Here is a 17,333-nt window from a genome sequence, read left to right on the forward strand (position 1 = left end):
TTAACTACTACCTCTAACAAAAACCTCCTTTGAAGCCAATCCAACTAGATTGGCCAAATTCAGAGAAAAAACTGTTTCTTTCCCATGCTTCTCACAAATCTGATTTTTCTCAGAAATCTAATATCAATCTCTTTGCTCAGTTTTTATGTTGGCTATTTCCTGGTGTTCTTCTATGTATTTTTGGGTCACCAGGAATGGTTCATTTAACCGAAATATCACAAACTCACACAAATTATACAATACAGGCAAAACTTTACAAACAACTGAGCGGAAATGTACTTACGTTTGATTTCCAGTTTGGTCCCTCGACCAAACGTGGTTCACTGTGATTCGGTTTAACTTCTCCCACTACAAAAACCTCCCTAGAAGGGCAATTATCCATTTTCCCCCAATTTAGTTACTTTGGTTTAGAAAACTTAAAAATCAGTCACTAGCAAACTTCCTGGGGAACAATTTTCCCTCCTTTGCACTTAATCTGAGTATGAAATTTGTTACATCCTTGACACCCCAGAAAGGAAAACATAGAGAAAAGAACAAAACACAAAACAGTTAGACACAGTGAAGAATCAGTTGAAAGAAATACTTACGTTTGATTTCCAGCTTGGTCCCAGCTCCGAACGTGTACACACAGTGCTTTCTCTTAACTTCCCTCTTGTACAAAAACTGAGAGCCCTTTCTGACAACTGAGCAAGGCTTTGTCTAGAGCAGACTACCTACTATGCTGCCTTGTAAATTTCGATCACTTGTCTAAGGTATTCTCATTCAGTGGCTGACTTTTGCACTTCATAAACCATGGACAATCAAGTCCCAACCTTGCTTACAGAATTCATTATCTTTGCCCTGGAGAATGCCAGAATCTGATTTCAGAGTCAGATTTTATAGACTACTTTTAGACACAGAGACCATGAGACATAGACAAGAGAAGAGAGTTTGGATTCTACTTACGTTTGAGTTCCAACTTGGTGCCTGGCCCGAACGTCCACCACAGTGGTAGTACTCCATTGCCTTGCTGTACAAAAACCCTTCTCACTGAGGAGGAACGGAGCCCTGGGTCAGCTGCTGAAGCTTAACCTCCTCTCCAAGCAGGTGTGGAAGCCCTTGGGCTTCTCTGACAGAGAATGTTTATTTTATAAGTGAGGACTGGACTCTTAGAAGATAATGTATTTTATATCTACAGTCCCTCTTTTTAGGCAACCTATTACACACGACTGCTTATTATTTTTTCATTTAAAAAATAAAGAAAGCAAAAGAAAGCAAATTAAAAAGAAGAGCCATTTATACCTTCTCCTAGGGAAAGTGGGAGATAGGGGACTTTTGCAAATGATAAGCTTCATTTGGTATAATTATGGAATTCATTAGTGTCTCTCAGTTAATAGCTGACACTTTCTGTTTGAACTTCTTTGCTTTAATGCTGTTTCATAAAAGGTAGGTAAAATGTACATATGTATCTAATCAAAGCTCATATCTGAAATTCATTCTGGAATTGAGCAAAGATGATGACCAATAGAGCAGAAAATGATTTTTACTCATCAGTTGGTCCGTTATCCCAGGGCAGGTGGGGCTCAGGTGTCACTGGGCTCCACCAGGTGAGTGCCATCTTTGGACCTGCCATGGAGTGGTGCCATGCTATTGTGTCTCCATAGCAACCAACCAAGGCCGTGGAAATCCCTGTTTGAAGTCCCGCTTCATTTATTACAGCCTTGCTCCTTTCTCATCTTCTTGTCTCTACTGCCTCAAACTTCTTACAATTCTACTGTGGTCTCTTGCTTTTACAAAGCATCTTCTCTTCGTTAGAAGACTTTCGACCACATAGGATAGCCCATAAACAGCTGTGTTTGAAGATATAGTTCCAAAGATTTTTTTCTCTCAGATTATCCCCAACCAAGTGACTTGACTTTACAGAGGACAGGCTGTGAGGCCTAGAGCTTCTGTTTGCTCTTTTCTGTGATCAGATTCTCTCTCCCCTGTTGGATTGTAAATACTTTGTTAATTTATTAGAAAGGTATTTGGGAGTTCTGATCTATTATCTTTAATTAACCAATGTATATTATATATTTGAATAACAAATGAAAAAAAGAATGAAAACCAATAGTAGAACAGTGATAATAAACTACAATAGATCAAAGATTAATACTGGCCATTACCACAATAAGCTTTCTTCGCCGGGTGTGGTGGCACAGACCTTTAATCCCAGCACTAGGGAGGCAGAGGCAGGTGGATCTCTGTGACATCAAGGCCAGCCTGCTCTACATAGCAAGTTCCAGGCCAGCAAGGCTACAGGCAGACCCTGTCTCAAAAAGACCAACCCCCCCACCAAAAAGATCCCCAAACCAAAAAACCACCACCACCCAAACCCCCCAATAACAACAGCAACAACAGCAACAACAAAACAATAAGCTTTCCTAGATAAATTGTAACTAACAAAAATTAGACAGAAGGTCTATTTAATTCTGTCACTGGGAGTTTGGCTAGTTGCCTAGAAGAGCAGAATCAGTATTTCCCCAGAAGATGAAGAACCAGAAGAATCAAGTTGGAAGCAGAGAGAAAAGAAATTGGCAAGCAGAAATTAAATGTGTAAAATAGTCAATGAATATAGTGAACATGGATCCTGAAGAGGATGGAGTGATTTTTCTCTGTAGTTTTGGAAGTTATGCCAGTCATACAGATAGACATTTGTTGAGAACTTACAAAATGCCTGGCATCCTTCATTGATCACTATATATAACTATCCACAAGACTCTGTGAACTAGAAATTATTATCATCTGACTTATGGCAATAAAGGGCAGAACTTGGTCTGGACCTGCAGCATATACACTTAAGTGCACATATTGCAGGGTGGACCTCGGGAATAAAATCATCTGATGGAAGCAACATGCACGTGCAGGAATGCTGGGTTGAGAGGAAGAAGAACTTCTTACATCATTCTGGAGTGGGAAATGGGTGGATAAGTGTGCCCAGATATATACAAGATGGCATTGTGGTGGTATTTAAAAGGTGAAAATGAGAAATATCAAATTTTCATCAATAGGAGTTTGAGTTTGGTTAAATTAATTTTGATAGAGCACATTTAGCACAAAGCAGCCATTAAGAGGAAAAGTTGGTCTGAAAGCATGAACCCATTTAAATGAATTTTGTATGTATATAATACAGAATAATTCTTCAATGTTACACAAATTGTGCTCCCTGGTTTCTTCTGGGACTGCACAGAACAACGACACATTCTGTTTCTTCTGTATATTGTATGTAACTCTGTAATACTGCATATTATTTGGTTGTTACATTCACTCATTTTATAGTCATTCATTTTATACATTCATTTTTATATTCATTAGAAACAGTAAAACTGCACCAATGAAAAAATTAAATTCTGACGTTACTCTATAACATGTAAAAGATATGCACATGCATTAGTTTTTCTTTTGGTCAGCTAAACTTAAAAAATAATCTTTAAACAGAGCACGAAGAAAGAGAGCATCCCTGGTTCTGTGTAGTAGATAATCTTTTCTGAACACAGAGTGGTGGAGTAGAACATGGAAATGGGATAGACAGCTTGACTATACAAGAGACACATATTCAAGAGAAAACTGAAGAGTTATTATGGTCAGTACAAGACTATATCAGCAGATGACTTACAAAGCAGTGTTTGGTTGCACAGTAGTGTTTGGTAGGGTGTGGAGCTGTGATGTTTATTCTACTATAAAATAGCTTACTGAGAAGAGACTGAAATCTTTAATGTGGGGGTTTTGGAGGCAAAGAATGTCTCAAGAGCATTTATGAGGCTCTTTAAGGATCCATGATTCTATAGAATGTCATTGAGAAGATCAATCTTTTGAGGAAAGGCTATCAGTAAGACAGCCTAGAAAGTTCTTGGATTTAATGTTAAGAGTGAAGAAATAGAGTTTTGGATGCATTCCAGCAGACCCATCCCTGATGTTGCTTCCCATTTGACCCTTAGCAAAGCCAAATTCTGAGAATAAATTTTAACCTGCTTGTGGAGAGAAGGGCAGGGGAGGCATAGAGAAGGAGGGAGAGGGAAATGGAGCCAGCAAGCCTAAATACACATCTATAAATCACCCTAAACATTATTTATAAGCTATATTAATAATATTCCTCAGACATAACAATTCCATAAACATGATTTTGGCTTTCTATTTGCTATAGTTAACTAGCTTATTGAGGGAGATTCCTCTCATATTAGTAACATACAGGAAATCACCTAGCATGTCAGAAAACATATTTTGTTCTCTGCAAGATTTAAATGGTGTTGGCTTCCCTACCTGGAACTGGAACAGTTTTGTCTGACATCCATCTTGAAGTCTGTGGTTCAGTATTTTCTTTCGAGCTCACCAGTCATGGCAGAGTCCAGAAAAAGGTGATTCTTCTTGTTTTAGCTCGACTTCTCTTTGGATTGTAACTGCATATTTCTATTGTACCTCAGCTGATACTCCACAAAGAGAGGACGTCCACATCCAGAGATGCTTAGAAATGGATCAGTTGTCATTCTTTCTGCCAGAATGGGTATCTGTCGTCCATCTCCAAGGGTTGGGCTGGTCCTGTTGGCCAGAAAGGAGGGAGACAGAGGAGGTCACTTGAAAATAAGGTGTCTCTTAGTGCCTGTTGCAATTTGTCCCTGAAGAAAGAAAGGCATGTGGGTACAAGCAATGTCCTTTTCTGGCCATGTGCACGTGCATATGCCGTCAACATGATCCAAAACTCTGGTCCTGATCTGGAAAATGCAGACTCTTCTCTTGGTTTTAGGAAGACATTAGGCTGTAGTCATTTTATTTTGAATAAAAACGAAAACAGCAGGTGGGTCAGGGTTTACTAGCCTCAGAGAACTCAGTCACTGAAATTTACATATTGGTCACTGTGGGTTACAGCTTGTTTTATAGGAGCAATAAGTTGAATCCTGCAAGTGCTGCCCTTGAGCTCTCTTCCCTCCCCAGTGCCTGCCACTGACATATTGTGTATGTTTGCTTTTGTTATCCTAGTTTTTCCCCCAAGGTCATATGACTTGGCATATATGTCTTATATTTGGATGGACTCCTTTGAATACAGTATTAGAGAGGAAGGTGGCAGGCCAGCTGGTTTGGGGAGGGGCAGAGGGAGACAGTCACCCCTCCCACGCAGTCAGCCTTAACTGCATGAGAGGGAAGGGGTTTGCCATTTCTGGAACCTGCAGCCCAAATGTAGGGAAAAAAACCCAAGGGTGCTAATACATTTGTAAGTACCCCCTTACTGCCATCATATGCTCTGTTAGCAAGCCCAGTAAATCTTTTTGTTCCCTCAACTGTAGTTTGGAGGAATATTGACTTGATTTGTGATAAGGATGGTGGGAATAGGGAGCTGCACCACCACCCAGCCACAAATTTAACTTACAACTTCCAAGGTACAGCCCATCTTTGAGGGAAGTCAGGCAGGAACTCAAGCAGGGTAGAGGCAGGAACTGAAGCAGAGACCATGGAGGAATGATGCTTATTGGCTGGCTTTCCCTGGCTTGCTCAGCTACTTTTCTTATACAGCCCAGGCCCATTTGCCCAGGGATGGTACCACCTACAGTAGAGTGGGCCCTCCTACATCAATTAGATATCAGGACATGCCTAGAGGCCAGTATGATGAAGGAAATTCTGTAACCTTTTCCCAGGTTATGATAGTTTGTGTCAAGTTGAGAAAAACAAAACAAAACAAAACAAAACAAAACAAAACAAAAAAAACAAAAAAAAACTAGAAAACAAAAAACAAAAAACAAAAAAAACTAGCCAGCACACCAACTACTTTCTGATTAGATTTGAGGCCTCATTTATATGAGGGAATTCATATCTGATAATGTAAACCTTAATAAAACCAATGGCTGAGGAAGTCACATGGCCTAGTGCAGAAGCTACTGTTGTTTTGCTAAATGGACATGATGCTCGAATTGCCTTCTAAATAATTATGTTCATGCCCACAAATTAGTGCTGCTGTCAGCTTTGACCAAAGAAGCTTCTTTTTGCATCAGGCAGCAGTAACTGGGACTCGCAGCTGGTCAAAATGATGAGACTATGAGACTGTTGAATGCTCAGCTATGTGGAAGTGGAACTTCCACATCACCCCTCCAAGGTTCAGGGAAGACTGCAGAAGCGGGAGTGAGAAGAATGCACGAGCCAGAGGAAGGGGCGGGGGAGGGCGGGGGAATGCTGTCAAATGCTGACTTCCATAATCATTGAAATTTCTTTTTTAAAAAATATTTTGTTGAGGCTGGAAAGATGGCTCAGCGGTTAAGAGCACTGACTGCCCTTCCAGAGGACCCGCGTTTGATTCCCAGCACCCACATGGTGGCTAGGAATCGCCTTTAACTCCAGTTCTAGGGAAATCCGAAGCCCTCTTCTGACCTCCAAGGCTTTGCATGACAAGGGTGCACTCACACACATGCAGGCAATACACTCATACACATAAATAATAGAAATAAAAGCAGTCAATAATAATAAAAATAATAAAAATTAAGAGTAGTCAGTGCTCTTAATTGCTGAGCTATCTCTCCAGCCCCGATGGTTGAAATTTTGAACCCACAGTAACTTAGTTTCCTACACAAGACTAGAACAAGATTGGGCTCATTAACATTCTGTCATGGAGTGGGAGGGGCTTATGAGTTTTCATTCCTCCCTGGGGGCAGTTAATGGTCGGTGGGGAAGGGAGAGATATTTTCTTCAGTGGTATAATTACTGTTAAGATGTCCATGTAAATCACCCCTTACCAGTGTTCCTGTAAGCAATCTCAGTGAAACTCATTGGGTCATCTAAAACAGCAACAATAACAGAGCAAAACAATCAGGCAAACCAAAACTCACCCCGGCTCCCCAGGCAACCATGAAAGTAGAAGAATGACTATTTGGAAAGAGGAAGGGGATCAGAGGGAGTGGGAGAAGGACAGGTGAGAGTACTAGGGGAGAATATGGTCAAAATTCATTACATAAATGAATAAAATCTCATAATAAAATCCATTATATGTAATTAATATATGCTCAATAAAATGAAGAAAAGAAACTATTTTGAGATTCCATCTCACCACACTTAGAATGGTTACTATCAAGAAAACAAATAACAAATACTGGTGAGGATGTGGGGAAAGAGGAACTGTCTTCCACTGTTAGTGGGAGTATTAAATAATGTAGCTATTATGGAACTCAATAAAACTAAAAAAACAAAAAAAAAAACAAAAAAAGAAACAAACAAACTAAAGATAGAACTACCATATTACCCAGGTATACTCTTGGGCATATACCCAAAGGAATGGACATCCTATTATAGGGATGCTTGAACATTCATATTGTTATATTGTTTGATGCTCTTTTCACAATAGGAAGGAAATGAAATCAGTTTAGATATCCAACAGATGAATGGATAATTATTTAGATGTTCAGCAGATGAATAAATCATGAAAATGTGATACATATACATAATGAAATTTTATTGTCATAAAAATGTGAAACTAAGAAATTATTAGTTAAATGAACAGAACTGGAATCTATGTTATTAAATTAGGTAACCCAGGCTCAGAAAGATAAATACCATTTATTATCTCCTATATAGGGATCTTAGCTTTTAATTGTTACATATATCTATCTAGGTGGGAATAAATGTAGATAAAGGCCAACTAGAACGGGGACCATGAGATGTGAATAAAAGAGGCTTCAATGTAGGGAAAACAATACAACACGTGAGATCTCAAAGTTGAAGATGGAGTGCTGAGGGTGAAAGGGTAGTAGGGAAGGGAGGACAGGGAGATAAGGGAAAGGACAGAGGTGGGGACAAAACCACCCAGAACATAGTATGTATGAAAATGCCATAAAGAAGTCTGTTACTTTGGAAGTTCATTTTTAAAAAAATTGGGCAGTGGGTTGGCTCACCATGCCTCACCACTTCCTGAAGATCCATTGGTAGTTAATGGTGGGTGGGTGAAGGAGAGATATTCTCTTCAGTGGTATAACTGCTGGTAAGTTATAAATTACCTCTCACCCAGGTTTTTTTTTTTTGGTACTTTTGAGACATGGTCTCTCTACAGCTTCAGCTAGCCTGAAACTCACTATGTAGGCCAAGCTGGCCTTGAACTCACAGAGATCTGCCTGCCTCTGCTTCCCAAGTGTTGGGATTAAAGGTGTGAGCCACAATGCCCAGCTTACCCATTCACCCATTCATTTTTAAGTAACCGAAATTAAACTTGGTATACACACACACACACACACACACACACACACACACACACACATACACAGACACATACACAGTTACCTTTCCTTGTTCCTTCCCACTTCTGATCCCCTTCCTCTCCCCAGCTTTTGTGTGAGACAGAGAGAGAGAGAGAGAGAGAGAGAGAGAGAGAGATAGACAGAGACAGAGAGAGAATATGATCATACATATTATATACATGCATAAAATGTCATAATGAAGCCTATAGTATAGATTATTAATATATGCTAATTAAAAACTTTCACAAAGAAAATAAAAATACCATAGAACTTAGAAAGAAATGATGGTGCACGATATTCATAGCAGTCAACTGTCACCCAGTGCCACCTACAGTTCCTAGGGGAGAAACTGTTCTGAGGGCTGCTGCTTCCCTGCTCTGCCCTCTGGTGCCCAGTGACTGACTGCCAGGTGCCAAGTCACTTTTGCCACCCTGCTATGCCCAAATGGGTGCTTAGTAAAGATAAGATGCCTTCATCTTTCACTAGATGAATAATTATACACTTATTAAAGACTCTAATCTGATGTTTTCACTGCTAATCTAGACTTTAAATGTGTATTTAGACCATTGAATTTTCCAATTAACAGTGAGACTGGTTTTCTGTTTTAGGATAGCTGTTCTTCTTTGTATTATTTTTGAAAGATTAAAAAATAACCTAAGAATTTTGTCTCCTGACTGCACTCTAGTTCCAGGGAAATTTGACGCCCTCTTCTGACCTCGTGGGCACTGCACAACATGGGTACACTTACATGTAGGCAATACACTCATACACGTAAAATAAAAAATAATAAATAAAATAGTAAAAAAGAATTTTGTCTTCTGAAAGAGAATTTTTTTCAACTCCCATGAAGGAACATTATATATAAACAACCCTATGAAAACTCTGAAAGTTACCAGTTAGAAAGCAAGGCACAACATAGTGAATTTCCCTTTTTATGAGATATATTTCAGACTTGAAGCTGGGAAAGTTGGCAACTTAGAAACACCCCCAGGGAAAAAGCAGCTGTAATCAAAGTTGGCTTTTCTCTAGTTAGAGAACCAGGAGAAGGGCAGCCCACAAAAACAGAAAACTTAGACAATGGTTTCTTCATTCCAGCCCATACTATTAAACACCATGATCCTCTGCCTCTGTCTGCTTTCAAAAGCCTGTTGGAACTAAATGTGATGGAAGAAGGTTGAGTAATGAGCCCGAGTGTCATTTTTCTCTGGTCTGTGATGATGCTTCTGGTCTCACCCCCTGCAGCACCAGTGGAGACCATGTGGGCAGCCTAACACGATGTCTTCTTTCCCTGCTGGGATGCTGATAGATGAGCCCTTGTAGAATGTCAGGTCGCTCACACTCCCCACTGGTAACCAGCTATACATACCATAGTGTCATTGGAAGTAACATGGGAAGTGGCAACATACTGTTGCCAGAAAGAGAGGAGCTAGAAGAGTCCTGGTCAGAGCTGGAATTCCACTCTGATCAGTAGTAACAAGAGCCATTCTATCCCTAGGAGTCCAGAGGTCATGTTGAGTCCCTAGACTTCTACCCATACTTGGTGGTAACAAAGTTATATCTAACTTCTGCCAGTGTCTAAGATGAAGTGTACTAACATAGGCTTAAGTAAGTCCAGAGTCTCATTGCTATGAACTTTAATGAGGTAAATAATGAAAACGAATATTGCTATGAATTACCTGATTAGGATGTTAAACCCACCATGGGAAGACTTCAAACCCAACAGAATCATCAGTCACTAACATTTTATGTCAATGGGATGATGAGTGTATGTTTCATAAAAAGGGAAGGTTATTGACACCTTGTAAAAGTGGATGGTAGGTACACTGGGGTTGGATGAACAATACTGGAGATGCAACCCAGAGTCTTATACATGATAGATAAGTGCTTTACCACTGAGCTCACTTTCAACCCAAGAACAAGACAAACTTGGTCCAGCATTTGAAAATACTTCAAGGTAGTGAGGTAACATTCAACTGAATATCTTTAGTGTACCTCAGGGCGATGCTGCAGATTTCTATTTTGAAGGAAATATTCATCAATATCTGCAGAACACATTGATAAGTCTGCTGGTATGACTTGCTATTTTCCAGAAAATGAGAGGAAAAGGCAGTGACTTTTTTTTTTTTTTTGCAAAAAGTCTTTTTGCAAAATCCTTGTGCAATCCTGAGATAGTGTGATAGTGTCTTTAATTTCAGTAAGTCAATAAAACTAAAAGCATCTTTCAATTTCTGTCTACAAAGAAAACTTTTTGAACTTTGGGGAAACACCATGCCTTAATCAGAAAATGGCCAGAACCATGTGAAATTGCCAAAGGCTCGTGAGATAAATAAAATCCACAAACCTAATCTATCATTTAGTGAATTATTTTTAGAAGATTCTCCATCTCATTTCATGGGGAAAGACATGTACTCACACTATGTCCAACTCTATTAAGAATATTAGTGCTGTCTACTGAAACACAAACATATATGTATATGTGTGCATGTGTATAGCTGAAGGCTGTATTACAAAAATTCCAGTGTCAGGCAAGGGAAACTTCCCTTCAAGACTCCCAAAATAATATAGACCATTGCCACAGTCCTTGATTGCCTCCTAGAACTTGAAGGTAAGAAGCAATTCAACTAGAACTGACTCAGAAGTCTCCTCCCTGAAGACTAGCTTTCGTAGTATCAGAAGGTACTGCCAAGAGAGAAAAGCAGTCAGTGGTCCTACTCAGCTGCAAAGCCTACGAACCACAATGGCTGGTCCAGAAAATTATTGGTTCAGTAGTACCTTTTTTTTTTTTTTTTCAGTCTTTTTGAGACAGGGTCTCTCTGTAGCCCCAGCTGGCCTGGAACTCACTATGTAGACCAGGCTGGCCTTGAACTCACAGAGATCTGCCTGCCTCTGCCTCCCCAGTGCTGAAATTAAAGTGCTACCACATTCAGCTCAGTTGTAACACTTTTATCTTGGGGGTATTCAACAGCTGTCTAATTGGACTCAAGGCCTGCTCAATAGGAGGGAATCCACACATTGCTGAAGAAATGATCTGCTTCCCCATTTAGTATAATTTTGGCAATAGCGTTGCCAATTATATCCTTCATTATGTTGAAGCTTGATCTATTCTTAGCTCCTTCAGGTCTTTTATCATGACTGATGTTGAATTTTGTCAAAGATCTTTTCTTCAGTGAATAAGATCATGAGATTTCTGTCCTTAAGTCTATTATTTGTTTATTGCAGTTATTTATTTGTGTATGTTGAACCACTTTACATCATTGGTTTGAAACCAACTTAATCATTTTTAGGAGAAATCTCACATTGATTTCTAAGGTGGACACACCAGCTTATATTTCCACCAAAGCTGAATAATGGCTCCTTTTCCCCCATAACCTTGCAAGTATTTGTTGTCTCTTAAAAATCCTTTATATTTATTTATTTATTTATTTTTATTTTTTGTGTATGAACATTACGTCTGCATGTATCTAAGTGCATCCATGTCATGCAGTGCCTGCAGAGGCCAGAAGAGGGAATTGAATGAATCCCTTGGAACTGAAATTATGGGCATTGTTAGCCACCATGTGGGTGCTGAGATTCGAACCTGGGTCTTCTGTAAGAGCAGTCAGTGCTCTTAACCACTGAGCCATTTCTCCAGTGCCATGTTGTCACTTTTTTAAAAATGAAAAAAGATTTTATTTTCATTTATGTGAGACACACACACACACACACACACACACACACACACACACACACACACACACACACGTCTGCCACTTGTCTGAGGCCAGAAAAGAGCAGCATATCCCATTGATCTGGAATTACAGGTGATTGTGAGTTTCCTGGTGTAGATGCTGGGAATTGAACTTGGGTCCTCTGGAAGAGATGGAGGCATTCTTAACTACTGAGCCATCTCTCTATCCCTTACTTGTTTTCTTAATGATGATCATACTATCACACTGACTGGAAAGAAATAGAATCTCAGTGTAACTTTGATTTGCATTTCCCTAATGGTAGGCTTTTTTTTTTTTTTTTAAACCATTTGTGTTTCTTATTTGAGAGCTATCTGTTCAGATTGATTGGTGGTTCTGTTCTTTCAGCACTTGATTTTTGCAGTTATTCACATAGTCTAGATATGAATCCCTTGTGTATAGTTGGCAAAGATTTTTTTCCATTTTGTAGGAAGTCATCATTATGTGGATTTTTTTTTTTCTGTGCAGAAGAAGCTTTTACATTCATATAGTCTCGTGTCAATTCTTTGGAATTTTCCCTATGATATTGGGGTTCTATTCAGAAAGTTCTTGTCTATACCTACATGTTCATGTGTTTTCTTTGTGTTTTCCTGCAGCAATTTTACAAATTCAGGTTTTAAATTAAGGCGTTTAATCTTTGAATTATTTTTTGTGCAGAATGAGAGATATGGATCTGATTCTATTCCTATGGATTCCAATTTTCAAATACTATTTATTGAATAGAATGTGTTTTTTTCCTGTGTATGTTTAAGTTTTTGATACCTTTGTAAAAAAAATTATGTATCTGTGGCTGCGTGGGTTTATTTCTGGGTCCTCATGTTCCATTGCTCTACATGTCGGCTTTTGTCACAGTGCCATGCTGTCTTTGTCACTATGGCTCAGTAGTATAGTCTGAGTTCAGTTAATGTGTTAACTCTGACAGTTCTTTCTGCTTAGGATTGCTTTGGCTATCCACGGCATTTTGTGTTTCCATATGAATTTTAGTTTTTTTCTAGTTCTGTGAAGGATGTCAGGAGAATTTTTATGGTGATTGCATTGAATCTATAGATTGTTTTTGGTAGCATAGCAGGTTTCACAACATTATTTCTGACAACCCAGGAGCATGGATTTCTTTTATGGAAATTATTCTTTCCTATATTCTTGTGATTGAGGCCATCATTCTCTCTGTTTGTCGTATTCTTTCAACATATCTTCTGCAATATTGACTTGATGGTTGTGGTAGTTTGAATGAGAAATGACTCTGACAGGCACAAGTATTCGAACACTTGGCTCCCAGCTGGAGGTGTTGGTGGTGCATTGGGGGAGGTCATGGAGCTCTGCTGGAGGAAGTGCATCACTAGGGTGTGGGCTTTGAGGATTTATAGCTTCATGCCAGTTCCGGTTCTTTCTGTTTGCTACGTGTGAGTAAAATATGATCAGCCAGCTTCCTACTCCTATTCCTAACACCATGCCATATCCTTCTTACCATGATGGACTCTGTCCCTCTGAAACCATAAGCCAACATAAACTCTTTCTTAGGTGCTTTTGGTTATGATATTTTATCAGAACATGCTTTTTTTTTTTAAGGACTTTGGAACATAGGACCAGAAAAGCTGTTGGATGCTGTAAGCAGAACTTAATGGGTCACTCTAGTAGAAGCCTGGAAAGTAGTAGTTCTGAAAGAATGCAGGTCAAAGACTGGCTTATAAAGTTTCAGAGGGGAACAAGGACTGTATCAGAAACTGGGTTAGGGGCCATTAGTGTGATATTTTGGGAAAAAATCTTACTGTTTTCTTCCTGTGTCCTGGGAACTTGCTTGATACTAAATTAAAAAGTAATGGACTAATTTCCTTTTCTTTTTTTCTTTTTAAAATTTTTTTATGTGTATGTGTGTATTGCCTGAATGTAGGTAAGTACACCATGTTGTGCAGTGCCCGTGGAGGACAGCAGAGGCTGTCGGATCCCCTGAAACTGGAGTTACGGACGGTTGTTAGCTGCCATGTAGGTGCTGGGATTTGAACCCGGGTCTTCTACAAGAACAGTCAGTGTTCTAAACCACTGAGCCAGCTCTCCAGCCCCCAGACTAATTTCATTGGCAGAGGATTTTTTTTCTCCTCTCTGGCATGTCAGTGGTTCCTTTGTTGGTGCCACTCTTTTCCAAATAGTGAGTTTTCCATCATTTGTGGGCAGAGGATATTTCAAGACAGCATGATGCTGAGTCCGTGGATGGTTATTTCTGATGGCTCTTTTGTAGGTCTACAATTAAAAAGATCAAGTGAGGCAGAAAGAAATAAAAACTCTGAAGTTTGAGGAGAAAAGGAGCACTAGGAAGTTGCATCTGTGTTATCTGCTGAATAAAAGGCTGTAACTGGTAAGGAGATTAACATCATTAATGAGACGCCTGCTTTGCATTGGAAAGATAGGAAAGGTGTCCTTAAGGCAAGACTCCATCCAACTAAAGCTCCAACTTGTGAAAGGAAAGAGCCTAAGAGGCTTTCTGCTCCTAGAAAGCATAGAAGAGTTGATACAACTGTGATTCAAAGGGGCAAGTGTCCATCCTAAGCTGGCAGATGAACTTGGCCATGTTGTCTACATGGTACTGGCTTTGGAGGCAAGAAAGATGCAAGACTGGGGGTGGGGTGTCATGAATTTTCCCTCCACAGTTTCAGAGAGTCACTGAAGCCAGGCAACATGTGGCAGGGTTGACCTTTCTATAAGGAGGCCCCGAGAGGTCACTGAATGCAGCTGTGATGGTGAAACATGGGTTTCAGTGGAGACCCCGCTATGTTGGCGATGTCAGAGCCATGAGACATTTGCCAAGAAGAGCTGCATGCAGGGAGTAGAACCAGCCCAAGAGAAAAATGCATGTTACAGGCGACAAAGTTGGAAGGGTAAAGACATCTAACCCCTTTGAGAAATGAAGCCCCAGATACCACACTTAGAGCTATAGGACTTGGTGTTTGCCCAGCTGGGTTCAAGTCTAGCTTTGGTTCAGTCTTTACTGATGGTGCCTCCACTCCTCCTCTTTGGAATGGCGTAATGTATATTCTGTGCCATTGTCTTGTAATTTAGGATTTGATTTTATAAGGGGTCATAGTTAATAGATGGCCTTGTATCTCAGAAGAAATTTTGAACTTTTGAAAAATGTTGAGACTGTTAAGGAAATTGGGAAGTTTTGAAGTTGGACTGATTGCATTTTGCATTATGACATAGTCATGAGTCTATGGAGGCCAGGGGATGAATGTGCTGGTTTGAATGAGCAGTGTTACCCATAGGCGCATATATTAGAACGCTTGGGCTCTAGTTCATGGCACTGCTTGTGGAGGTTATGGAATCTTTTGGAGGTAAAGCATTGCTGGAGGAGGTACATCAGCAGGGGTGGGCTTTGAGGGAATACAGCTTCATTCACCTCCTGTTCTCTCTCTCTGCTTCCTCTGTGTGGATGAAAATGGATCCACCAGCTTCCTATTCCTATCATCATGCTATATCTTCAATGCCATGATGGACACTAGCTCTCTGAAACCATAGTCCAAAATAAACTCTTTCTTAAGTTGTTTTCAGTCACAGCATTTTATCACAGCAATAGAAAAGTAACTAATACAGTGGCCATGAACTCTTAATTTTGCTTGTCTTCAAGTGTCTTGTCTATTGATTTTGAAAGATAACTTGGCTGCATATATCAATCTTTGTCAGAAGTTATTTCCTTTCAGGGCTTGAAATACATTGTTCTATGTTATCCTGGCTTTTCTGGTTGCTGATGTGAGATCTGATGTTATTCTGATATTTCTGTCCTGTAGATGAGTTGTTTTCCTCCTTACAGTTTTTAATATTATTTCATTGCTTGGTATTTTTGACCTCCTGATTATGGTATTGTTTGAAGAAGTTCTTCTCTGGTGAAGTCTCTTTAGAGTTCTGGATTCCTTTCATATTTCAGTGTCTGTTTCTCCTTTTAGATTTGGGAAACTTTCCACTATAATTTCATTGAATAGTTTTTTTGTCTACAGTGCTTATCTCAACTCCTCCTTCTAGCCCATGGATTCTTAAGTTTGGCCTCTTGACCATATCCCAGAGTTCTTGGGTGTTGTTTCTGTGCTTGTTCACCCTTTTTCTTTTCTTTTTGAGACAGGGGCTCCCTGGTAGCTCCAGGTGGCCTGGAACTTGCTATGTAAACTAGGTTGGCCTCCATCTCAGAGATTATGCCTGCCTCTGCCTCCAGAGTGCTGGGATTAAAGGTGTATGCTATCACACAGGCCTCATCTTTTTTCTTATTGATGTTTGAATGTAGTATTTCATGAACTTTGGCCTTTATCTCCGATATTCTTTAATTGCGTGGTCAAGTCTATTGGTAACGCTCTGCACTGTGTTTCTTATTTGCGTTTTGGAGGTTTTCATCTCCACCATCTCTGTTATTTTTTTTCCCCACCCAACCTCAATTTCTTTGCTGATTTTCCTTTGACATTGCTGGCACTTTTATCTATATTGCTCGTTTCCATTTTCCTCTTTGTTGCTGATTTTCCTGTCCAGGTTCTGGATTGAATTCATCTGCTTGTTGGGGTCTTCTTTCAAGTTAGTGATTTTTTTTTTAAAACAGAAAACTTTTGAAATAGTCACCTGATATTTTACTCATTTTCATATCTTTGAGTTCAGTAATTAGGGAGTGATGATCTTTTAAAGGAGTCATGTTGCATTATTTTTTGTGTCTCATCAGTTTCAGTGATATGATTAGACAGTTTGTGGTTTGGATAGCTCACCCATTTTTTTGAAGGATATCATTATTGAGTCGTCTACTCTTTTTTAAAAAAACTAAAAAAAAAACTTTTACTAACTTTTTAATTTTATGTGTATGTATGTATTGCCTGCATGTAAGTAAGTGTACCTGTGTCGGGCAGCCCACGGAGGTCAGAAGAAGCTGTCAGATCCCCTGGGACTGGAGTTACAGACAGTTCTTAGCTGCCTAGCTGCCATGTGGGTGCTGGTGCTGGGATTTGAACCCGGGTCTTCTGCAAAAACAACCAGTGTTCTTAACTGCTGAGCCATCTCTCCAGCCTCTGAGTCTGCAGAGATTGAACCTACTCTTGAAGGGGAGGAATCAAACTGTTGTAGCAGCAACACCAAGCCATACAACATGTAGAAAGACAAAATCAATTACAATCCACTAATACAGTATCGATTACCATAAAAACTGAAAATGGAAAGACTATTGAAGATCTTCTATGAAGCTGAATTCTATTTAGGTAAAAGCAGAAATAGTAAATGAATAAGATAAAGGGAACACAAAAAGGGGAAAAAACAAGAAAAACGAGGTCAAATAAGTGAAAAGAAAGAAAATAGCAGAGAAACTATTACAGAGGGGGGAAAAGACAAGGGTTAGAAACAAAGAAACAGGGAAAAAAGAAGCAGAAAA

The 17,333-nt window shown here is 39.6% G+C and overlaps 1 non-coding gene across 1 annotated transcript; it reads right to left on the reverse strand.

Annotated features, from left to right (window-relative positions):
- Positions 1 to 14,050: 14,050 nt before the first annotated feature.
- LOC115071904 lies at positions 14,051 to 14,115 on the reverse strand. The gene has a single exon (XR_003850961.1). It is a non-coding gene; the product is annotated as a small nucleolar RNA SNORD42 (small nucleolar RNA).
- Positions 14,116 to 17,333: the final 3,218 nt, after the last annotated feature.

The sequence above is a fragment of the Nannospalax galili genome, unplaced genomic scaffold (assembly GCF_000622305.1).
Source record: "Nannospalax galili isolate Female #2095 unplaced genomic scaffold, S.galili_v1.0 scaffold1460, whole genome shotgun sequence".
NCBI lineage: Eukaryota > Metazoa > Chordata > Mammalia > Rodentia > Spalacidae > Nannospalax > Nannospalax galili.